The sequence below is a fragment of the Manacus candei genome, unplaced genomic scaffold (assembly GCF_025592945.1).
Source record: "Manacus candei isolate 608988 ecotype Guabito, Panama unplaced genomic scaffold, ASM2559294v1 h1tg000009l, whole genome shotgun sequence".
NCBI classification, from domain to species: Eukaryota; Metazoa; Chordata; class Aves; order Passeriformes; family Pipridae; genus Manacus; species Manacus candei.
In genome coordinates this window covers 7,614,700-7,630,115 of record NW_026138057.1, presented here as the reverse complement: position 1 = coordinate 7,630,115, position 15,416 = coordinate 7,614,700, and the positions used below count along the sequence as shown (strand labels likewise).

The following is a 15,416-nucleotide window of genomic DNA, read 5'->3' as shown; positions in this document are numbered from 1 at the left end:
AATCAATAATAAAAACTTTTCCCAATTGTTAATAGTAAGGACTGTGAAACACATGGAATTTTTAATGCCATTTCCTGCATTTCCCGTTCTAGCATTGTTACATTTACCTGTGGAAGTAACAACTAATGCTCTTTGCCCATCTCTATCCTACTTGGCATTCCAGGCTTAAATGTACTATGTGAAAGGCTGTTTTGAGCCTAAGAGAATACTCTGGCATCAGCAAAGTTATTTGATGCTGGAACCTGATCAGTGGCAATGGGAAAGATTAGATTTTTAGCAGAAGATTTTAACAAGTTCATACCGAGTGCACAGGCCAATTGGCTTGTACAGCAACCAGAGAATGACTTCCTGACAATGCAAGTGCTGTTTCAAAAGTGAAGATAAGGCAAAATTCATAAATTCTACAATGAACAGGAAGGGCTCTGGAGAAGGGAGCAGAAAAATGAAACTATATCTGTGTTACCAAGTTGTAGAGGGCCAGAGAAACACACCTTTGAAGGAAGCAGTTGTTAGTATTAAGGAACTTCATGTCCACACTACACACATTTTAAAAGACATTACTCTGGGCGAGCTCTACTCTGTGCTTTGGACTTGTGGAAGGGCTTTAGGTACATCTCTGGAGCACATCCCTGCATTTAGTTTCATCCAAATGATATCTGTTTGCATGCTTTGAAACTGCCCTGTGGTATAAACCAAAGTACATTAAGTGGAAACATTAGGTTCCTCACTTAAAAATTGCAGTCTGTCTTTGAACTAATGTAGATGCATCCCCATGGAAGAGAACAAACAGCAATTTTTCAAATGTAAATCTGAAATTTGCTTACCTGTTGAGAAGTAAATTTGGTTACAAAACCTTACTGGATTATTAATTTACAAATTTACATTCTCAGTCCTGGTAAGTTACTGTAGCTGTACTGAATTCGATAAAGTTATCTAATTTGCATTCACTGAGGATCTAATCCATGGATTTGAGGATCCAGTGTGAAGTTCCATGGGTGGACAGCCACTGAAGCTGGGAAACTAACCCATGGTTTTATGACAGGGTTCGGGTTTTTTTTTCAAATTGATTGCCAATATCAATGCTGATGAGAGGATTAATTTTGTTTTGTCTTAGAATTTTAAATCACTATGAAAGGCTCAGCCATTTATACTTTAGTGGATTTAGAGACATTTATTAACATAATCAACACATCCTTTATATTTTAGAATAATGTAGCCTCATGATATAAAGACTTGTGAATTGAAACCAATTTTTCAAAAGAACTGTCATGCATCTAACATAATCCAACTGTAATAATAGCAGTATGAGGCTTACATTTTCAAAATTATGTGTATAGACACATTCCATTAACATTAATGACAGTTTCAAGGCTAAGGATCAAATTTTTCCTGAGTTAATCCTCTAACTCCCACTGATTTTAGTGATCTTAGATTACTAAATAATTTTTAAAGGCCTTCAGCCCCTAAGTTTTTAAATATATCCAGCTCAGACTGAATTGTTACCAGTCCAATGATTGTGTTTATTGGCACAGTTTTGATCTGTGTCTGGATAGCTACTGATTATATTTCTGCATGCAATGAGTGTGCAACAATCTCCTTTGAAGATTTAATTGTGAGTGCATTTTGTGCAGAGGCAGTACACCATTTAGAGGTCATTTTCTAGTGTTTGGGTAAAGAAGAAAGCTAACAGTTCAAATGAAATAAAAATGTCATTTATACGATGCAGTGTCAGATGTGGAACTCAAACAATGTCCAAAAGGTTCAGACTTAATTTTTCTGAAGCAGAAGAAACAAGAAGCATTTCATTTTTGTGGGTGAGAAGTGAAACGTTCCTCTCTGCTCACCGATAGAGGCATGCTAAGGTGAATTTTAATTATGACTAAATTGTGGTATTACTCTTTCATACCCTGAACATCTGTTCCCTTCAGGAACGATGATTTATGCAGGCTATCACTGCAGACAGCTTGCTACAGCTTATGTCACGGTTAGTAGGAAGCTGGTGGTACTATTTCAGAAAATACCAGCATCTAAGTGGAGACAGGCCAGTGTGTATTTTTAAGGTAGTAGAGAAAGGGCAGCCTGATGTGTCTGTTTTCAATTTTGAATCCAAATATTGACTTTACTTTTTTTTTTTTCCTTTTTTTTTCTTTTTCCTTTCAGACCATCTGTCATTAATGAAGAAAGTATCTCGGCCTGGTTCTTCCTAGTGGTGGCAAGCAAAAGAAAACCAAACCTGTCGTTGTTCACTGCATGTAGAAAACTACTGAGAACAGCTCTGGCAGAATTTTAGTGTTTAAGAACTGCAAAGGACAGGTTAACTATGAGATTATTGCACCACAAAATCCAATTGAAAAGGTAACCTTTTTTATTAGTGTGTTTGCGTGAATGCATCTCTAAAGTACCTTCATTGTTACTGCAGTTGTACTGCTTTTGTATGATTACAGATTAAAAAAAAAGCAGGCAAAGAAATCTCTGAAATGACAAAGCCTTGGAATTCAGCAAAACAGGGATTATATGTATGTTCAGGTTAGATAAGGGGAATTTCACATCTTTTCTCCCTCTTTCCTGAAATCCCCCTTGCTCTTTAACCTGCTTGTCTTTGCCTAGTAGTCACCTTGCTTCTGATTATGCCTATTTCTTCCCCTACTTTTGTGTCTGCTAACTAATAGTACATGATCTGAGGATTTATTACCAAGGATTTATTACCAAGGAAAATAATTTCTAAGATTACCCAAGGCATGAGTTACATATGTTATATGTGCTTGCACATATGGTCAATTCTGGTTCGGTTTGATATTATATATATTCAGTAGTTAAAATGCTTGTCTTAAAAGAGAGAACACTGTAACCATATAACAACATATTTTAAAGTTATGTTATCTAAAAGAATCTTTTTTCTTCTATGAGGTATTTTAATACTTTCTTGGCAACTCAGTAGGATTTAGAAGAATTGATGTGCTGTCTTTATTTTCTAGAAGGGCATATGTATTTGTCCCAGAACAATTATGACACATATGCTTTATACCACATTTCCTTTATTAGCCTGTGATATATTTGAAAAAAGTTTTTAAAAATAAATTTTAAATACTTTTCAAACCTAGGGTTGATCAACAACATGGAATACTTTGTCAAGATTTCCACTGAGTGCAAGGAATTTTGAATGCCTGGACTATTAGCATCCAGTCCTCTCTGAATTATGTAATCCAGGTTTAGGGTTTTTTTTAAGTCTGTAGGACAATATGAACATTGTAGGTCCCTTCCAACTGAACTATCCTATTCACTAGAATTTTCATCCACTAAAATAATACCCAGGAGAGCTCTATAACCACATCTGGCACAGTTAATAAAAAGTCATGTGTCTGTCAGTTTTTGATAGGCATTGTTCCATATTTTGTAATATAAAATTAATTGTATTGCTGTCAACATTGGTGCTAATATATATCAAGATATTGCTTTCAAATGTGAATAATAACACTTCAGCAGTAAATGTTCCTAGAACCTCTTGTCTAACTAGAACATTCACAATACTTTCATCATGATGAGGAAAATCAAAACACACAGATCAAACTTGTCTGTGTAGAGGAGCAAAAAAGTTCAGTGATGATTTTTGACATACAATATTAATCAATCTTTGGGGTTTTTTTCAATGAGGATATCTTGACCTAGAACATAAATTGTTAAACTGATATCCATGATACCTTATAGATGTCTGGACTGCTTTGAAAGGGTGACTGGCCAGGGAGCTGCAGGAGTCCTGCAATAACAGGGCAAAAGTGACTGGGGCCATAGTTCTGAGCATATCTGAAGTCAGTGTGTTGCAGTGCTGTTGATAAAAGAAGCCTCCACCACTTGTGCCCTGTTGTTGTAGGACTTCTGCAGCTCCCTGGCCAGTGCAAGGGTTTTGCTCCCCCATTCAGTGAACCAAATAGAGAAGACATGTGCCAAAAACAAACCAGCTAAAATCACCAAGTTAAATCACAACAAAAGGCCAACATATTTGAAATAAATTGCAAATCGGTGTCTCAGGTATTAATGCAATAGTAAGTATAAAAAAAAAATTAAAATTTTCAAATGATATTTCCTCCAGTCAAGTGATTTAAAAACAAAACTTATTCCTTGCTTGTAAATTTGCAAACAAAGCCTAATTGCCATAAAAATTACAATACTATATCAGGCTGAACTTTAGTAGTCCAATATCCTGTCTTTAGGCAGATGTCTAAAGAAAAGTGGAAGAATAAAGGCAACATATGATACATGTGCTGCATATGTTGATAATTTCCTAGGGCACTGCCCTCATCTGGGACAACCCCAGTCATGGTGCAGTCAAATCACCAATATATCAGAAGCAGAGCATTTTCTTTTTCCTTGAATACAAATATTATTTGTTCCCTGAATGAGACATTGTTCTTTCCCTTTGCTGTGTCATTCACTTAGTGTGATTTAAAAAAAAAAACAACAATTGAAACGTGGGGGATTTCTATGTATAATAAGCAAAGTGCTCAGCAGATTGTTGCTACTGTCTGAAAAGTGTGTTCATTTCTCTGTAGTCAGTATTTCTTTTCAGACTTTTACCTGTTAAAGAAAGAGTGGGCCAGCTAGGCAGAGTTATGTGATTTCATCAAATCTGGTGGGAGCTTGGCAGGGAAGTCTGAAGCGTAGCCGAAGGATGTTTGATTCTCTCTGTTCTGAAACCCAGACAAAAGTGACACCTGTCTCACTTCACTTGTGCTAGATGTGTATCACTGAATGAAGGAGAAAAAAGACCCACTGAACAATTGCTGTCTCTGTTTCATTTCTCAAAAAAATGCAGATTTAGCAGACTGTAGAACCTTCACAGTTTTCCTCCCATCCCCACTTAGTCACTGAGAATAACTGCACACCTACTATACAGCAATCAATATACAGATGTACAGAAAATAGGATTCATAATTCATGGTAGGAAAGGATATTTTCATGCTGAAAGTGCCTGTCCTTATGCAGTTAAAACTGGCAAGAATCTTAAATATGTTTACAAAATTTGAAAGAAGACATGAGATATATGGTTATTATTTTCTTTTTTTTATACTTATTTTTATACTTATTTTGAACTAGTATGAAACAATTTTTCTGTCCCAAACCAAAGTTCAGAAAATGCCTGAAATACTGTTCTGTTTAGATTTGAACCTGGTTCTCCCAAATCTACTTTTACATAGTTGTTTTCAGTTAGGCAACTGCCTAGAAAGATAAGGAACCTTTAGTTGTAAAGGATTAGAAACTACAACCTGTGGAGGACCTTGGGGTCATTGTAAGAAATTGTGATATATTTGCATGTTTTCCCACCTTCTATTCTCTTTTGCAAGGAAAGTTAGAACTGGGTCAAAAACATGGCATTTGGGCCTAAATATGACAACTATGTAGAAAAAATGGGAAATGGAGGGGAATATGCTGAATTTTAGCAATCTTGGGTGGTTTGCAGCACCTTCCAAACAGTTCCGTATTTGTGAGTGTTAGAACTGCTTTGAAGGTACTGTAATTACAGTTAAAATTGAAAAAAAAAAGAAAAGAAAAGAAAAGAACCCCACAAAACTTTAATGATGGTGTATTCTCTTTGTCTTATTTTAAATTGGATCTCTCTGGACAGGCAGCACCTCTCCTAAGTTTGGTGTGCAGTGTCAGTTGTGGAATGTGTGTTCTATTGAGGCAGAAGATGCATTTTCCACATTTGAACATGTCTAATTGCAGTTGAATGTGTGGGATTTTTAAAACAGGACACATTTTTCTTAAAATTTACAAGATCTGTAAAATTTTTCTTCACACTTTGTGTTCTCTATGAGCACCTTGAAAAAGGCAGCTTAGGATATTCCCTGACTGACCTGAAATAATAATGATGGTTGAATAATGTCATTAGTATTTTCCTCTTGCCTCTTCTTTTCAACACCTCCATGAACAATGAATTTCTCCTGGTCAAAGTATTGCCATTTCTGTCATCAAAAAAGTAACTTGTGTACTGTCTTTCTTAGACTTTCTTTCAGAGAATGACAGGTAATTTCACCAGCATCATTTCAGTGACAGTTTCTGCTTTAATCACACAACTCCTATAGTGATGATTCACCTCTTTCATAATTTTGCATTCCCTGAAATAGTGTTGCACAATATAAAACACCTATTGTATATGTTCTCAAGTGTTATGATTTCTGTACAGGCTGGAGGGAGGTAAGCTAAATATTCAATAATCAATTCTTTTGAAGTAAGTGTAGCAAGCAAATAGTATTTAAAAAAAGTGCTATCAAGAAATATGTTTTACATTGGTTGAGCTATGTGACTTTAAGTTATTCAATCTGAAAACCTGGTTCAGCATAAAATCACAGCAGTGTGAGGATTCTCTCTAAAACAATAGCTGTAATGCATCACTAGGAACGATCAGAACAATGTGGACATGGACAATAAGCATAATTTAGAATTTGATGGTGGGCACAAGAAATGGTTTGTGGTATTCCTTGTTGTGATGGGATGAAACAGGCCAAAACATTAATATGTTTGGGGTGTGTTATTCTAATGTTATCTAAAGGCAAGTTTCTATCTTTGCTAGCAGAGTTAAACACTGAAGTTGAAAATAACTTTTTATTAAAAGTTATTTAGGTTTAAACATTGAAACTAATAAAAATCCATGTACTTGGATGCTAAATGGGAATCAGAAGTTAAATTTAGCAGTTGTGACATTTCTAGAGTTTAGCATATATTTTTATTCAAGGCATGCATGCTCTAGTCAAAATATACTGTTAACATAAACATGTAGTAGGGAAAATCAAGCCCCTCTCTCTCTTCAGCACCCAACGAAATTCCAGCATAGACCACACACTTTCCACTGCCAAGGAGTCTTTTGCTGGAGTCACTAAGTTCTAAGACATTGCTACCTTATCTTGTTTTACTGCCATGGTCATCTATGGTCAATGGATACACATAAAAAATTTTGCACAACATAGTTACCTTTTTGTGTGGCTAAACTAATTAGATTTTATAACAGTTTTGTCTCACTTTGTCTATAAAGTCTTTGAAGATCTTCCTGTTACATATCTGTGCACAGCATCTGAAGTGTAGATTCATCTTCACAAGCATCTAAATTTTTCTTTTTTATTTCATACTTTTTCAGTTGGTAAGAAACACAAAACATTTTGTTAGACCCGCAATTGCTTTTTTTCCCTCAAAATATTTCTTGGAATATGTGGTTTCTTGTGTTTCTAATGAATTTGCAGGTATAGAATGCTGTACTTGAAAAAGTGTAGAGTCATTGCTGGAAATCAACTGATTGACAGCTGTTCATTCTGCATTTTATGTGGAGGATAGATTGCATTGCATTTGTTCTCTAATTGATACATGTTTTCTTTGTAGCTGTTTAGAGCATAATCATCCTATGGCTTTTTTGATTTTCTTAAGGTATTTGCTAAAGAAATAAGTTTTTATTATTTTCAGTAATGCCTTTCCTTTTTTAAGTTTTTCAGATGATTACACACTGAGGATAACTTATTTCTCCAGTGAGATATTGATTCAACATATAAGGAGAAAAAAAGGGCAATAAATGGTAAGTAGCATTTGTTAGAACAGGCATTCTGTTTACTAAATTGAGGCATTGAGGACTTTGAACTGAAAATAAAATCTGGACTTCTTTTTTTAAATAATTTATGTGGCTTAGTACCCTTAAATGGAACTAAAAATGGCAAATAGTCAATAAATAAGCTCATGAATAAAGCTACTGCTTTATGTAATTCTAGCATTGTAATATTTACATAGTTTTAATCCATTTTACAGTGATTGACTGGCCTTTTTCTATCAGTACTGCTTTAGTATGAGAGCTTTTTCTTACAGTTTCAATGGGATACCACACACAGTTTATCTCTCCTACCCTTGTATATGCTCTGTAAATAAGACATCATTCTAACTCTGTGTAAGAAGGCTGAGAATTATTTCTCTGAGCTTTCCTTCAGGGATATTTTTAGAAAATAGCCATATCTTTGTGTTATAAATTTAATTAGGTATTTATATATATATCCCTAGGACTTTTGTTTCCTTATTCCTAAATATGTCTCTTTGTTATTCAGACCAAAGATTTTTAGTACAAGATTTTAAATAAATATGTTCAAAAGCTTCAGACTTTAGAAGTGCCTGTGCCTATTAATAATCCTCCTATCATGGGAGAACTATATGTGGAAGATGTAGTGTTTGGAAACCATTAAAAGAAGTCTTCAATTCTTTAGGTTTTGCACCTCCACAAATGTCTGTAAATGTCTGCTTATTTCTCTTCAAATCCTACCCACTTTCAGAGTAGCAAATCAGATTTCAGCCCAGCTAGGAGTAGAATTTTTCCAGGGTTTTTGAGTCTCCTCACAAGCCAGATAGCATGCCCTGCCCATATTTAGGAAGAGAGAAGAAAATTATGAACATTTTCTTGTTATTTCAAAGTTTACAGATGCTTTCAGATCATAGGTATTAAAAGAATTTATTCTTGATTATAAAAAGAAATATAGGGAATGCTCATGAAGATTGTTGTAACGAAAAGAGCACGAAAACCTCAGCTAAATGTTCTCCCACACTGTCCCAGAAGAAACTGGACTTATACCCTGTCAGTATTGCTGAAAAAGCAACCCAGTGATATATTCAGAGCCTTCCTATGTGATGAAAATATTTCTCTCTTCAGTGGCATTTTCAATTTATGGTGCAAATGGCACATTGGATAACAAGACATGGATTAAACCAGATTTTCTTTAATCACAGCCTATGTAACCACACCTGCAGCATTTGTTTATAAGCAAAAGTTACTACTGAAGTACTTTCTTCAAAGCCAGTTTTTAAATATAACTCAGTCACGATGGGACCCTGAACCTTCATTGTGAAATCCTGTTCTGCAACAAAAGTATCTTTGATGCCAATTACATGACCTGTGTAAGAATCAACCCAGATATTTCTTTTTTGCACCTCATCCTAATGTTTTGGTTCAGATTCAGCCTAACATTTCTATCCTCAGGTGTGAAATATAGTGAGCAACAGCTTTTCTGACAGATCCAAGGCAAGTTAACTGGCATTGATCCCACAGCTAGAGAAGTGTTTTTATTCTTAGCATCAGAATTCTGAATGTAGAAGCTCATCTCTGTGGAGTGTTTATCATTACTTTTCCCATAGAGGTATAAAAATTTGCTCTATGCCTACTATCAGGTACTTTGTGCTCCATATTAGCTTTTATCATTTTATACCTCTACTGCCTAGTCTTAAGGGAGTATATTCATTGGTTTGTCAGACCTGTAAAAGTTGGCATCAGCAGATGCAGCTAATTATTTCACCTATTCAAACCAATTTATAGTATACCTAATATAATATAACAGAATGTAGTATAATATAACACAATATGATATAACATCAACTGTATATTATAATATACAGAATACTATCATTATATATTTATATAATATATATAAAATATATATAATATATATTTATTATAATAAATTTCTACTGCTAAATTGTATGTATTATTATATATACCATATATAATAATAGAAAGATTATACATTTTACATAAAATCTGTTACTTAAATAAAACTAAGTGCTCCACCCGTGGTTCCACTCACCTGTGTGATATTCTCCACTGGAAAGCACAATGGAATCTGTTGAATTTCTTTGACATACAGAGTGTACATACCTTATTCTGATTAGTGTAGAAGGCATGGTATGAACAGGGGAAATATCAAAGATGTTTGAATTGATCTGGCAAATGTGTACCTGCTGACACCACGGATTGTAACCAACAGAGCACTAAAGCAGCATTAAGTTCTTTTATAATGCATCTTCTCTGGACTCAGTAAATTAGAATACAAAAAAATGACAAGAGATCAAACCTCTCTGGCAGTATGTGTATCTGGTTGAATGGAGAACACCATCTCTGGTTTTTCATAATTTTTTTAAAAATAATATCTGGAGTTTTTGTTTTAAAATCTGAATATATTCGTTCATATGTAGGGTTTTTTTTAAACTGTACTTCATTAGGAGTTAATATTTGGCCTGAATGAAATTCATATATAGGAGGTCATAGTTATGAAGATTAACTCATTTTCTCCAGGATCTTTCTCTACCTTCTACTTAAGTTATATGCATATTGAATTAGGCAGTATGTCTTCTTGCTTCTTTAAGTCTTAAAGAGCTTTTGCACATTAGAAGAACTGTTGGAGGAAGAATGCATAAATAGGCAGACAGGAATCCCAGAAAGTTCAGCAAAGGGAAATGTGAAATCCTGCAGCTGGAGAGCTGTAATCCAATCCACAAGTACAAGTATATATACTTGGGGGAGTAAAGAACATCGATTCCCATTTTTCCCAGTAGTATTCAATGAATGGATAAGAAGCAGTGGACAAAAATTGAAGTGTGGGCAATTCCACTTCAGCATAAGACAAAGAAGTGGTCAAAAACATCTCTGCCCAGAGATGTTACGAAGTCTCATGCTCAGAGACATTCAGAATAGCACTGGAGAAAACCCTGACCAAGTTAGTCAGAATTTAAAAAAGAAATACTCAGGGAAATCACTGGTTTTTGTAAAAGACTTCTGTAGACTTGATAAACATCTTCCAAATGGTGGCACAGCTCCTTGCATAAGTATGGGAAAGCCTCCCAACTACAATTATGAGCCAACAAAGTCACCATGAGTCAAAATAGTTAAAACTTAGCCTGATTTAATACTTAAATAAAGGTTTCCCTAGTGCTAGCATAAAGATAGAAGGAGAAAAGAGGGAAAAAGATGGGGACTTTTAAAAATGAGTTTTGAAAAAGGCAACTGCTTCATTCATAATTGCTTCCTCTGCTTCTCCAGTGTGGCATGGAGTGAAGCCTCCCCAAAACTCTTAATGACAGAACTTGTGCATGGACTTGATTGCTGCAGGCTTGTCCTATGTTTACATTCATCAGGATAAATATTGACCGAAGAAGGGAGATTAAAAATCTAGTCTGGCACAGCTTGGATGAAATGGAACTAGGCTGCTGTACCTGTTTTAATATGGTTGTAATAATCACAAACATACACAGAGATATACACGCAGTACACTCCTTTCCACTTCTCTTTCGTTTAATTCCCTTTCATTTCATTCTTTACTCCTAATTGAGGAGCAAAACTAGTCACTTATTACTCTGTATTTCTCTTTTGGTCTTAAATTTATCCAGATTTTAGTTTTGTCTCTGAACTTCGGCACAGGAGCAGGTGGAAAACCTGGTTGTGAGTCTCACGTGACCAGAGTCGTTCATTCATTCCAAGCTGAACATTCACTTGCAGTGAAATCACTCCTATAGATTGTTTTAAAACAGGGAAACAAGTTGGTGTGTTTTATTCTGAGTTGATGATTTGTACCTAGAGGAGCTGAGGTGGCACAAGAAGTCCAGGGAGGGTTCTGTTGCCCAGACAGAACGGTGTGAGCACCCCAGCCAGTCTGATGCTGACACACATTACCTTTCTTGTTCTGTGGAGATGCTGTGTGTGATTCCTCTCCTGCAGGCCATCACAACTTGTCACTTCTGGTTGCTGTTGGCTTGTATTTGCTGTTGTCCCACACACTGCTGCTTGCAAAGTCACAAGCTGTGCTGTAATGTCTGGAAATATGTGTCATTCCTGCGCATGAATGGATTGAGGAGTAGAACTAAGGCTATTGTAACTCTTTCTTTCTGCCTGGAAAAACAATTTTCTGCAAAATATGAAATTATAATTCTGCATTGTGAGTAAAACTTTACTGAGCTTTTTATAGCCTGAGTCATGCCAACAACTTAATATTTAGGTAGTATTGTTAATTAGCAGGAGGACAGTCACTTCAGTCCAAGGCTATTTTAACTTTTACATAGCAAGATGCTTAAATCTATTAATTTTCTATGCTGACCTGTTATAAGCTATTCTAGTTAAAAAAAAAAAAAAAAAAAAGATGTGCAGGGTGGTAGAAGTGAAGAAGGAGGCATAAAGTGTATTGGAAAACTACCAAATGTCCCCTGCAAATGGACCCTATTCAGAATCAGTAAGCGTATGATGAGTGAAGTGGTTTTGAATATCGCCTTTAGATTCCATGCTGTTACAAGGCCAGCCCCGAACATGGCAACTCTTATTTCCACACACAGTACCTCTTCACTCTCAATTTAACCCAAAAATCTGATGAACCCATTACTCCATACTTGATTTCATGGAACAAGGAGTAGATATAGTTACAAATGATCAATCACAAGCCGTGAACCAAAGCAGCAAGGCATTAACAATTCACACCATTTCGGTCCACTTGCTCAAGCAGAAGATGTGCCAGCATATTTAATGCACAGCTACTTCGTGCAGTTCAGGAAAAGACATGACTCATGCTCATTTTAGGAACTGAGGACACTTCAGAGGTTTTCATGCCTACCAACCACCGAGGGTTAGAGTTTGCACTTCTAAACAATTAACATAACCAGGTGTCCAGTAAAGGTCAGGGAGACGGACTGGATTTTAAATCAACTTTTGCTCAGGTTGAAAATCAATGGAAGGAGGGCCCAGGAAATGGTTCCCACAATAAAGCCAAGTTGTGTTGTACGACTTTGTGGTGTACAATCAACATCTTGTTCAGCAGTATTGTAACACTGCAGACCCCACAGGCATGTGCCGTCAGTTCAATGGGATCAGTGGGAAAGCGAAGCAGCTGTGAAAGATTGCTTTAAGTACAGCAATCGTGTACTTGTCATTCTGTTCAATGGTGGAAAAATCCAAATTCGGATAGGCATCACTATTTAAGAAAATGACTGCTAAAGCATCTCTCATAAGTACCTTGGGGACAATACGATTTGACATATAGCATGTAAACAAAAGTACACAGCAGCTGTTAGATTAGTTTTTGTTGGAGTAAAACCACACTGGTGTAATTTCAACAACACAGGAAAATGCATGTTCTCCATCATTTTGTTTCCCTCTATAAACCACAATTTTTGGGTAGTACATGCCAGTTGCCCTGGACAAAGAGCTGCATCATGTTTGCTTAAAATAAGAAACACTACACACTAACAGAGTTTCATACCCTCTCTGTTATATATATATATATATACACAGAGTACAGGGCATATTGAAAGTACCTTCAGGAAAAGCCTTGTCCCCAGGAAGTATAAAAAGAACTTCTGGTATTTTGGTCATATCGAGAGATTCTTTTTTTCCGATTCTGGAAAAGCTGTTGATGGTTTATTTCCTGTTTTTCTGATACTGTTACTTGTTTTTTAAAAAGGATGCTTTTACTGCTTGCTGGCTTATTTGCTAAGAGAAATGGATGTGGAAAAGAGCTCAGCATAATACTAATGTCTGTGCTCCAATAATGTCATGAGTTCAAGTAAGAAGAAAGTTAACAAACTGAATTTTGGGCTATTTGTTTTTATTTTTTTGCAGTCCACTTGTGATGATTGCAGATTGCCAGAGGGTGATTTTCCCATTCCTTTACAAATGTTCTGCTTACTTTTTGTGGATACCCTACTGGGCTTTGGATTTCATGCTTTCTGTCACTCCGTTTGGTCAACATTGCACTCTTATAATTTTTAGCAAGTTTAAAGACAAGACAATGTAAAAAAAAAAGTTTTTTCTTTCCTGTTTGCCACTGTGGCATCATGTCATTATCTCCATCATTTTAAAATCTCTGGGTTTTGTTTTAGGGAAAATTTCTCGTCTCTGTTCTTCAGAGGAGTGTAAAATTACACTGTAAACCAATTATTTTCTTCAAGGAAATTCGATGTTTGTCATGTGATATGAAGCTAAAAAAATCAATAAGGGGGAGAATAAAAACAATAAAGGTGTATTTGTACTGTTCAGCTTAGGTGAGGAGCAAAGATCCTTGGGTCCTCTCCTTTTATCCATGGCTGACTCTCTAGCAGCTAAGACTGCTGCGAGGGAAAAAATGACTCAATTGACAAAGTGCAGTTTGGTTCTAATGCATTATTTATAATTCTGCATAGACATTATAAGGAAAAGGAATTTTGTCTGTAATTTAAAATTTTTTTCCAAAACTTCAGGCTCTCTTTGCTCTCTAACCTTCTGAAAGACCGATATCACGGGGACTTGTTCCTAAACCTCACAAGTCAGCTCATGCACTTGCTTTCCAAGGGTTGGCTTTTGCCTTCTCTTGCTGTGGTCAACACACTGTTACTGTCTTCATGGTCCTGCCTCATAGCTCAGTGTTTGTAATGTTTGACCAGCTGGAGTGGTGACTGGACTATGCAACACTTCACAAGAGACTTGCAAACCTTCAGGAAATTTTGCCTATAGGTTCTTCCCACCTTGCTTTGTAGACTTGTATAAAGTATCAAAGCACCCTAGTGGAATTGGGAGCTGTACTGTGGATGATACTCTTAGTTTTCAGAAAGATATTAGTTCAGACCAATACCTTCTTTGCTTTAGGTAAGTCACCAAAATGTATGGAAGTCTGGAAGTAGATACCTGTTCATTGGAAATCAGTCTTGCATCAGTTCCAAATGAGAACAGCAGAAACATTATTAAATAATTTTTGAGCAACTGTGTATTTTTTATCTAGAGCTCTAAAAGTATCTTCTGGAATCACCAAACAGTATAAAGTTGTGGAATATTTCAGTAAAATACACTCTTCTGAAGTTACTGCCATAGTGATCTACCTTTATTCCTTTACCTTTCTGGGGGCACGTGTTTTTGTACTTCAGTGAACACTTAATAATTTAATACCATCAATATCTGAAATTTTAAAAAGGAGGTCAAAAGAATAGGGGGAAAAACCAGAAAGAATAGAAGCTCTTTGAGTCTGTAAAACCGGAAACATTAAGGCTGAGTGTGGAATGAAGCAAATAACGTTATGAATAAAATCAGCTGATGTTTATGGAAATTACTGTTGTTTATAGAAAATTATGTGGGTCTGATGCTCAGTGTTGCTGAGTAATTTGGGTGTTAGGTGTGTCTGAAAGAGGTGACACTTTTTTAACCTCCAAGCTACCCCAGCAGGTCTTGGAAATATCCCTCTCTGGTCCTGAAGGTCATTACCTTCAGAGAAAGTGGATTAGCATGGCTGCATTGTACTAATCCTAAAATTGTTTGTGGTAAAATACTTCATAGTATTATAATTAGTGTTCAAATGTAACATTCAATTCTGGTATACACACATTTTCTCACAGCTATGTTCAGTCTACTTACATACTCAAAAAAGCACCACTACTTTCATTTATCTTCATTTCTATAATCATTTTCCTGTGGTAACTAAGTTAAAAAGCACTGAGTAAAAGCCATATTCACTTAGGGTATTTGTAAAACTTCACTGAGATCAGATTTTCATCCTTTTATTTTGTTTGAACTAAGTATGACTATAACCACTGCTCATCACATAACGTGAAACAGATTTCATTCTCATGCTGCTGACAAGTATATTCACTCCTACCAGTGCTCCTGATCAGACCTT

General features: G+C 35.8%; 1 long non-coding RNA gene across 2 annotated transcripts in view; it reads left to right on the top strand.

Moving 5' to 3' along the window:
- The window catches only part of LOC127466249 (uncharacterized), a 78,455-nt gene that overhangs the window by 18,272 nt on the left and 44,767 nt on the right, over positions 1-15,416 (top strand). For both annotated transcript variants that reach the window (XR_007902664.1, XR_007902663.1), the window contains exons 2-4: positions 2,161-2,355; positions 6,807-6,875; positions 7,471-7,558. This is a non-coding gene — a long non-coding RNA (uncharacterized LOC127466249). The remainder of the gene's footprint in view (positions 1-2,160; positions 2,356-6,806; positions 6,876-7,470; positions 7,559-15,416) is intronic.